Below are 9541 nucleotides of genomic sequence, written 5' to 3' on the forward strand. Positions count from 1 at the left end.
TCTCTTTTAACATAGAACAAGCCTCGGTAGGATGATTAGTAGAAGCACAAATTCCACATAAGGTAGAAGGGATAGGCTTTTTCTGTAAGTCTGTCAAGGTCCTTACCATGGCTGCTAAGTCATCCAACTTCCCTTCTATTTTCTTGTGATCTGCAACATATGAAGCTTCTACTCCATGGGTTCCCTTCAATAGAGTTATAGAATTACTCCTGGTGGAAATTGTTGATGGTTCGACGCCATATTCTCAATCAATTTTCTTGCATTTGTTTGCATTTTGTTTGCATTTTGTCCACCAATGACCTTCCACTTGCAACATCTATCATTTGTCTATCCATGATACTCAATCCCTCATAAAAGTATTGAATGAGGAGATGCTCGTTTATTTGATGATGAGGACAGGAAGCACATAACTTTTTGAATCTTTCCCAATACTCATGAAGATTTTCTCTTTCTTGTTGCCTTATCCCATAAATATCTTTGCGAATAGCAGCAACTCTAGATGCTGGAAAAAACTTTTCCAGAAATAATCTTTTCAAAGTCTCCCAAGTATTGATGGATCCTGGTGGAAGGCAGTATAACCAATTCTTAGCAGCATCTTGCAATGAGAATGGAAAAGCCTTAAGCTTAATATGTTCCTCTATCACTGTTGTAGGTCTCATGGATGAACAAACAACATGAAATTCCTTCAAGTGATGGTACGAGTCTTCTCTTGCTAATCCATGGAATTTGGGTAGAAGATGGATTAACGAAGACTTAAGCTCACATTCTCCATCTGGATATTGGATGCACATGTTTTGTGTAATTGTTGCATCCGGTGAAGCCAACTCTCTTATTGTTCTTTCTTCCATTCTATCTTCTTGAATTTCTGGTTCAGGTGATGGATCAGAAGATATGTTAATCACCGGAGGTGATTCTAGTGGTACACTTTCAGTGGTAGGTTCAGATGATGACGGTGCTCCTTAGTAGAACACCTGAGTTCAAGTCTCTTGCGTGATTTACGCAAGTTCTTTTCAAGTTCTTTTCAAGTTGATAGAATTGACCCGGATTGGCCCGAGTCATGCACTACGTAGTCCACCTGAAAGTGTTTCTCTGTGTTTTTTTCTTCTTCCTATTCTTGTTTTGGAGGAAGATTTCAAGAAAGAAATAAGTTAAGATGTCGTTGGGTCTACTCCCAAGAAAGAGAGGTGCGTCACAGTGGACAACTTAAATACCAAGTCTTTCCTAGACAGAGTTTTCCAAACTAGTCTCAAAAAATTTCTTAAAAGAAATTCTTAATCAAAACAAAAATAGAATTTTGCTTGAAATATAAAAAAAAGGAAAACTAAAGACTACAAAAAACACAAACTCTATTAAACGTCTATGCGTAAAATAAAAATAAATAAATAAATAAAATAAATAAATAAATAAAAACAAAATCAAAGTATAAGAAATACTAACCGTATTCCCCGGCAACGGCGCCAAATTTGATATCGTTGTCGTTAGGCGATCAAATTACCACTACTTAACTTTAGCAACTTCATTATTGCCAAGTTAGTAGTGAACAAAATAGTTAGGGTTAAGATAAACCTGAGTCGTCTCACAATGAATACGGAAGATTGTAAACACAGTAATAGTAAATAAGTCAATTCCACTGCTTTTTCTAAATAAGATTCTTCATTGGTTATCTAGAGATTATTGTTGTTGATTTACAAATCAATCAATGTAAAGACTCAATTCATTTGTTGGCATTCTCACTTTTAATCAAAGTACAGTCTCAATTATAAGTGAGAATTGTTAGATTGTCCATAGTAAATTCAATCAAAGTACAGTCTCAATTAATTTTACTATGCCTAATCATGTTTATTCCTTTGTTTCTTCACCAAATAGAAAACTTAATTAATCAAAGTAAAGTCTTGACTAATTTTAGTTAAAGTAATTACCTCTAATCAAAGTAAAGTCTCAATTATTGGCAAAAACTTATTTAATCAAATGAAAGTTTCTAAATAAAATCAAAGTAAAGTCTCAATTTAATTTAAAAGCTTTTTAACTCATATGATTAGCATGCATGTAGATTTAAAATCATTATTTTCTATTCCATTAAGAAGCAAAGGACATAGATAAACAAAAACCACAACAATAATCAAAATAACAAACACATAAATTCATCTAACCTCAGAATCCAGTTAAGAAATTACAGTGGAATCAACCCTTAAAGCTTAGCCCTCCATGGCTTTGATGGAATACATGATAATATATAATGAAGGAAAGAAAATAAAAGAAAAGAGAGAATGAGAGATGTGATGGATGACGGTGTCTGCCAAAACCAGAGAGTTCTAAGTGTCTAAGTTGTCAGTTGTTTCTGCTCCCTTAAGTCTCTTTATATAGGCTTCAACTGGGCTTTGGGCTTTATCTATCGGTTGCTAAAATCTTTTATTTTTATTTAATTAATTAGCAACATAATCTCTGTCCAATTTCCAATTTTGCCCCTCTTATTTAACCATTTTTGCAGTTTTGACTAGAGTTGACTGTTGGCTTTGACTAGTTGACCAGTGTTGACCAGTTTGACTGTGCAATGAGAAGCTGACACGTGGCAGAGTGCTTTCTCTCTCCAGAATTAGGGTTTCTGCCTCCTTTGGCTGCAGAGAAGTGCAATAACGGCTGCCATGGTAGCTGCTCCGGCGTGAAGGTTGATGGCTCACGGACTACTGCTGTTTGCCGGCCAGAAGGATGGAGGGGCGCTGCCATGGCTGTTGGTGCAGGAAGACGAAGACTGAATTATGGTGGTCGGACTTGGTGCAGGCGGGCGTCGTAGATCTGGTTCGCTTTCCGCTCTGGTTCATGGTGGCACGAGGTGTTGATGGTGGTAGTTTTCGCTGTTGTTGCGGTGCTGCTGGGTTGGAAAACGATGGTGGAATATGGTGCAAGTTCGTGAACGGTGTGTGCGGATCTGGCTCGTGGAAGAGATGGTGCTTGCTGCACGAGAGGGAGGTGCTGCTCATGCAAACATGGTTGCAAGTGCTGCACAAAAATGGAGGTTCTAGCGTTTTGATGGGGGCAGCGTGCTTCAAATTGCAGAAATGGTAGTGACGTGGTGACTACCAGTTCAATTCGGTGCTTTGACGCAGTGCAGATGCGCTCTGATTCTGGCTCGCGTTAATGATGGTGCGTGAAGAAAGCAAATATGGTGCAGGTTCTGTGGCAGATTCGTGTGGAAGAAGATGATGGTTGCTGTGCGAGATGAAGGTGCACGAATGTCTCCGCTGCCGCCATGGTTTCCTTGCGGAGAAGATGACTCACGATGGTGGCTGCAAGGTGTGTGGATTCAAATCAGGATCGCAGATGCGGTGATGTTATGGTGGTCGGCGATTGACGAACAGGTGCAGTGATGGTTGACGATGGAAGTGGCGGCTGCCGCGGTTTATGGTCATGGTGGTGGCTAAGATTTGAGGAAAATTAGGGTTTCTGTTTTGGAGATGAAGATGATGACGTGGCAGCCTTCCATTGGACAACTTGTTAGTGCAAGGATTGTTGCCACGTGGCTTGTTCTAGTTGGCCAATTTTAAAAGTTGAGGATTGCCACATGGCGTGATCTGGTTGAGTGTAGTTTAAGTTGTAAGAGGGGTGCAACTTAGTGAAAACTGGGGATGCAAAACAAGTTTTTGGTGGTCCACTTTAGAAGGAGTGTGCAAATAAAATCTGGGGGTGCATTTAGCTCCTGATTTATTCTTTTCCAGAATTTCCTGATTTTGGACTTATTTTGTAACTTTGAATATTTCAAATCCGCACTATTAATGACCAAAAATAAATTCCAGCTACATTAACAAACGTTAGAATATCCAATAATATTTTATGCAACTAAAATCAATTTTTGTGCCATTTTTACCAAACTTATTCAATAAATCCAATAATCACAAATCCTAATTAAATCAATCTTTAAGCACAGAAAATTCAATTAAATCCCTAAATTTAAATATTAAATGAGGGCAAAAATTTGAACTCATCACTCTACATCCAAAGGATTCTGCGACCATTACCACGTAGAGGACCTTGATCCAAAAGTATATACTTTTTGCAAATATGATTTTTTTAAAAAGAGCAGACCAATCCTGAGGAAAAGGGTTTACATCCAAAGGAGAACCTCAATATTTATTTAAGCATAGACAAACACAACGTGAATGCCATTTGAAAAAGAAGTAGAATGGGCCCATGTGAAAACTTGCCCATGTGGACCCTTATTTTCCTTTTTGAACCTTCCAAAATTTGTTTTGATGATAAAAATTAAAGGTATGATGTGATGAGGGTGCATGAATGCATGGATTCACAAAACCCTTACTTTTCCTTCCTTTCCTTTTTTTTCCTCATTTTTTATTTAATTTTTTTATTATTATTATTTTTTGCCTCCACGACATCCCTTAGGAGCTAAAATGTATTTAGCGAACATACCCATGATGTTTTCCTAACACAAATATACCTTTTACCAATATTTTTATTATCTTTAATTATCATCTCAGTGTAACATAAAACATTTTTACAACAAATTTATGAAAACCCAAATGATTTATTTTTTATCAAATAAAGCGAAATACAAAAAAACTTGAAATGTTGATATCCTTAGTAGCATCCTCTAGATTTTTAACAACATCGGAGTTGACTGACAACGATAACTCCTCCCCATCCATCCTTATGAGTATTAGTGCCTCATTGGAGAATGCTTTCTTCACCACATACCCACATACAAACCTTCATAATTTGGAGTCCATTTGCCTCTGTGGTCCTTTTGTATAAGTGAAATCTTTTTCAAAACTAAATCACCTTCATGGAACTCTCTAGGACGCACCTTGTTGTCAGACGTTTTTTCATTCTTCTTTGGTACACTTGTCTGTGACACACCGCAGTTAACCTTTTTTCCTTGATGAGGTTAAGCTGGTCAAATCTGGCTTGAACCCATTATGCTTCTTCTAGTTAGGTTTCCATTAATACTTGCAAGGAAGGAAATTCTACCTCAAAGGGGAGTACTGCTTCCATTCCATATACTAGAGCGAAAGGTGTTGCCCCAGTTGAAGTACATACTGATGTATAATATCCATGCACAGCAAAAAGAAGCATCTCATGCCAATCCTTATACGTGACCACCATCTTTTATATAGTCTTCTTTATGTTTTTATTAGTTGTCCCAACGACACCATTTATCTTCAGACAATAAGGATAAGGTTCCCAATCATCCTCATTATCATCTTCCTTATTGTCAATAGAGTGCTGAAAATTTTGAATATTGACATTGTCAACACCCAAATTCATCCGGGTGAATAAATTTATTTTCGAAAAAAATAATAAAAAAAGGGTTTTTTAGTTAATGGAAAATAAAAAAAATGTGAAACAAAATTTTCTTCTAAGAGATTTTCAAACATCAACTGTAGAAAACAAAAGAAAAAAGAGAGAAAAAAAAAGAAGAAAAAAAAAGGAGGAAGAGCCCAATTTGTTATTAATTTTCATGAGCCCAATAACTCAAATATTTTCTACCTTTGTTCCTGATAGAGAAATTAATTATATAATGATAATTAGAAGCAATATCTCTTCAAATGGTAAGAATCAATATTATTAATTGAGATTAATTTGGTGCTCTGATTTGTTATTAATGATGATTGATTTTGTGCTCTGATTTGCTGCGATTTGATACTCATAATTTGCTACTATCATGACCAATTCCTTCCTTATATTGTTCATTACAATTAAGGCTGAGATTGCATTGACATTGCAAGTTGTGAATATAAATACGCACTCTGTCATGACTGAAAAAAGATTCTCTGCACTTCTCTAATTCTACGCACTCTGTCATTAAAAAAATAAAAAATAAAAGATGAGAAAAAAAAATTATTTGAAGTGTCTATCCAGCCGCTCGCGTCGTGTGACACCAATATTAAAATAATACTAAAATTTAAATAAAAAGATTTTCAAAATTATAAAACAAATTAAATCAGTTTCAAATAATTTTCCAAATAGATTTTTCATAAAGAACTACGTAACCCTGATTCTCCAATTCACATGGAGATACGTAGGAGCGAGGATTAATCCTCGTCGAGCCCAAAAATTCAAAAAAATATTTTAGTTTTTTTTTTGTACATTCTTTTATTACTAATTTTGGGGAAAATTAAATATTTCGAAAAACCACATAAATTTTGCACATTAAATTAAAGGTATCATCTTAGGACGGGCGTTGTGGGATGCTAATACCTTCCCCACGTGTAACCGACTCCCGGACCCAAATTTTGGTTTTTCGCAGACCTTGTGATGAGTCATTATTTTCTTCCATTCCACTAGCCTTTGTGTACCTATTAGACAGTTGATTAGTGCTTAATTGTTCATCATTAGTGTTTTTCATCTGTTGAGCTTTATTGGGCCATTGTTCTGAATTTGGACTAATTTCACATTATTTGGCCTAATTTTTGTTTTTAATTATTTTTAGGTATTTGGGTGAAGCAATTTTGGAGCTTGGACATTAATATTTAGTTGAAGAGACTTTCCACATCATTACCACATCATTTCCATGTCATTTCCACGTCAGCAAAGTCAATGGGTCAACATTTGAGGCCTAGAGTGGCATTTTTGTAAATCTGAGTGGCAGAGTGGCAATTTTGTAAATATGAGTGGCAGGGGTGATATGACCACGAATTAGGTCTGCATGAAAGGGGACCAGCCGCTCCATCATCTTCAACCTCTCTTCAAAACCTCCATTTTCGTTCTCCAAGCTTCCATGGATGTCCCCCTTGCAGTTTTTCACGTTTTTGGGTCATTTTTACCGTTTTTATGCATATTTGACAGCACCCATTGAGGGTTTTACGTTTTGAATTCGTTTTCTTGCTTGGGCAGTTCGTTTTGTGGGTTTTATTGACTTTGAACAATACCCATTGATGGGGTTTTTGCATTTATATATTATAACACCGTTTTGCATTCCATTTAAGCTTTGAAATCTCTATTTTTGCTCTTAAATTGCATTTTCAGATTTCATAAGTTAGGGTTCTTGGTTCTGTTTTTGTGATTCCAGTTTTGAAATGTTTAATTGCTCATTTCCATGTCTAGCTAAATTTGTGTATTGACTCCTTGATGAAAAATGCAATGAAGCTTTGAGGTTGTGCTCGTTTTGTGAAATCTACCATGTTTTTATTCTGAATTCGTGGAATGCATGTGGTGAATCTGTTAATGCTTAATTTACAGAGTAATTACATATGTTTTGGTGAAGATACGTTCATGCTTAATGTATGTAGGTTGGCTGTCACGAATTTAAGGATGTGTGCATTGCTTAATTGCATAATGAAGCTAGATTGTAATTTTCGCATAGTGAATTATTATCTAGTGGATTGAGACAAGGCAGAGTTGGTGTTAATTTGGTGGCCTATGATAAGTGAAATTGCGTTTGAATCAAGGATGTCAATACGGTTTTAATCACTGTAGGATTTACTTTAATCTGTTGATTAGCATTCTGAATCTGTCTGCCAACCCCCCCCCCCCTTTTGTGTTATTGTTGTGTTTATCTGGAAATTTGGCTTTGAATGAAAATATTGGTCATTGGGAGACGACTTGGTTCACTTTCATGTACTGCATTTAATATGTTTTAATTTAGTGGGGTACGACCTCTATCAAATTTGGCGCCGTTGCCGGGGACCAATCGTTTCATTCAAAGTAAAATTTTTAGTTTGTTTGTGTTCTGTGTTTTGGTGTGTGTGTAGTTCAAGTGTGGTTCAGTTGGTATATATTCATTGTGATGTTAATGTTGTGTTAAGTTCAGTGCCTGTTTCCATTCCTGTGTGTTTCTGTGTAGTGTAGTGAATAGTGTCGCGGCGCGCATGAATAGTGTCATTTGTAGTAGTGAATAGTGTATGAATAGTGGCCGAATCTGGCATTTAACTTCTAGATTTTTGTTATGGTAGCTATGGTGCTTGTTTTGGCTTGAAATTTTTCCCCCCACTTCTAAGACATTGAACTTGATAGGAAAAATAGCTGGAGCAGTTGGCATGGTCTAAGTTAAGAGATTCAAAAAAATTTTGGACTGATTTTTAGTGAAACTTCAGAGGACCATAACTTTTGCTCTAGTTATCAGAATCACTATTATTTTATATGCATTTGGGGTGGAATTTGATTTCCCACCTTGTCAAACCTCGCTCCACCGGTTTGCAAACTCAGATTCTCCAAAAAATGCCATTTTCTACATTTCAGCAATCTTTTTTGTGATTTTTCTTCTTTTTTTCCACTTTTGAAAAATTGTTAAAAATACTTGTGCTTTGAGTTTTGATCTGATTTTTTTTTGTGCTTTTCTTTGACCACTCAAAGGAATATCCTACCAATTTTCAAGTCATTTGGAGGTCTTTTGAGTATACTTGTCGTTATACCCTATGTTATGCCAATATCACCACAATTAATGCTTTTTGGTGCATGACAAGGGGAAACCCAAGTGAACTACAACCATTTGACCCTGAGATTGATAGGACATTCCACAGAGGAAGTAGGCATCTTAGGAATCCATCTTTGCATGCTGAATATTCAGTGACTTTTCTTGATTCTTCTAATTCTCATCACATTCCTGACACTTCTCATTCTTTGCATTCAGAGCATACTGTTTATTCTGAGCATTTTGATTTTCATACTGATAACATGGCTCAACCTCCTCCACCTCATGAGAGAACCATGAGTGAGCTCACTGCACCAGAGTTCACTTATGATAGTTTATGCATAGAATACCCTGAGGAGGAGGCTCCATATGTGCTGAAAACTGGTTTAATACACTTGTTGCCAAAGTTTCATGGTCTTGCAGGTGAGGACCCCTGCAAACACTTGAAGCAGTTTCATGTCGTCTGTTCCACCATGAAGCCTGCAGATGTGCAGGAGGACCATGTATACCTGAAGGCTTTCCCTCATTCCTTGGAGGGTAATGTGAAAGACTGGTTGTACTACCTAGCACCTAAGTCCATCACAAGCTGGGATGACCTGAAGAGATTGTTCCTTGCCAAGTTCTTTCCTGCTTCAAGGACAACAACCATAAGGAAGGAGATTTCTGGCATCAAGCAGCAATCTGGAGAGACCCTTTATGAGTACTAAGAGAGGTTCAAGAATCTCTGTTCAAGTTGCCCACACCATCAGATCTCTGAACACCTCCTTCTGCAATATTTTTATGAAGGCTTGCACCACATGGATCGAAATATGATTGATGCCGCAAGTGGTGGTGCCCTTGGTAACATAACCCCAACTGCAGCCAAACAACTAATAGAGAACATGGCTTCAAATTCTCAACAATTTGGCACAAGGAATGATGCCATAGTTGTTAGAGGTGTTCATGATGTAGGAGCAGCCGAGTACACGAAGAAGTTGGAGAGTAAGATTAATGCTCTTACCACACTGGTCAACCAACTTGCTTCCAATTGGAGAGCTCCAGCTGCAAGAGTTTGTGGCCTTTGTACATCTGTTGATCATTTTACAGACTCTTGCCCAGCATTGCAACAACAGGCTGCTTCTCCTTCTTCTTCTACACCAGTGGACACACCTCAGGCCTATGCAGCAAATATTTTCAACA

At 37.0% G+C, this 9541-nt stretch overlaps 1 non-coding gene across 1 annotated transcript; it reads right to left on the minus strand.

The window, feature by feature from the left end:
* Positions 1 to 9006: 9006 nt before the first annotated feature.
* LOC146883636 (small nucleolar RNA R71) lies at positions 9007 to 9113 on the minus strand. Its single transcript, XR_014984740.1, has one exon. It is a non-coding gene; the product is annotated as a small nucleolar RNA R71 (small nucleolar RNA).
* Positions 9114 to 9541: the final 428 nt, after the last annotated feature.

Source organism: Vigna unguiculata, chromosome 9 (assembly GCF_037176805.1).
Source record: "Vigna unguiculata cultivar grain cowpea cultivar isolate G323 ecotype 2 chromosome 9, ASM3717680v1, whole genome shotgun sequence".
Lineage (NCBI taxonomy): Eukaryota > Viridiplantae > Streptophyta > Magnoliopsida > Fabales > Fabaceae > Vigna > Vigna unguiculata.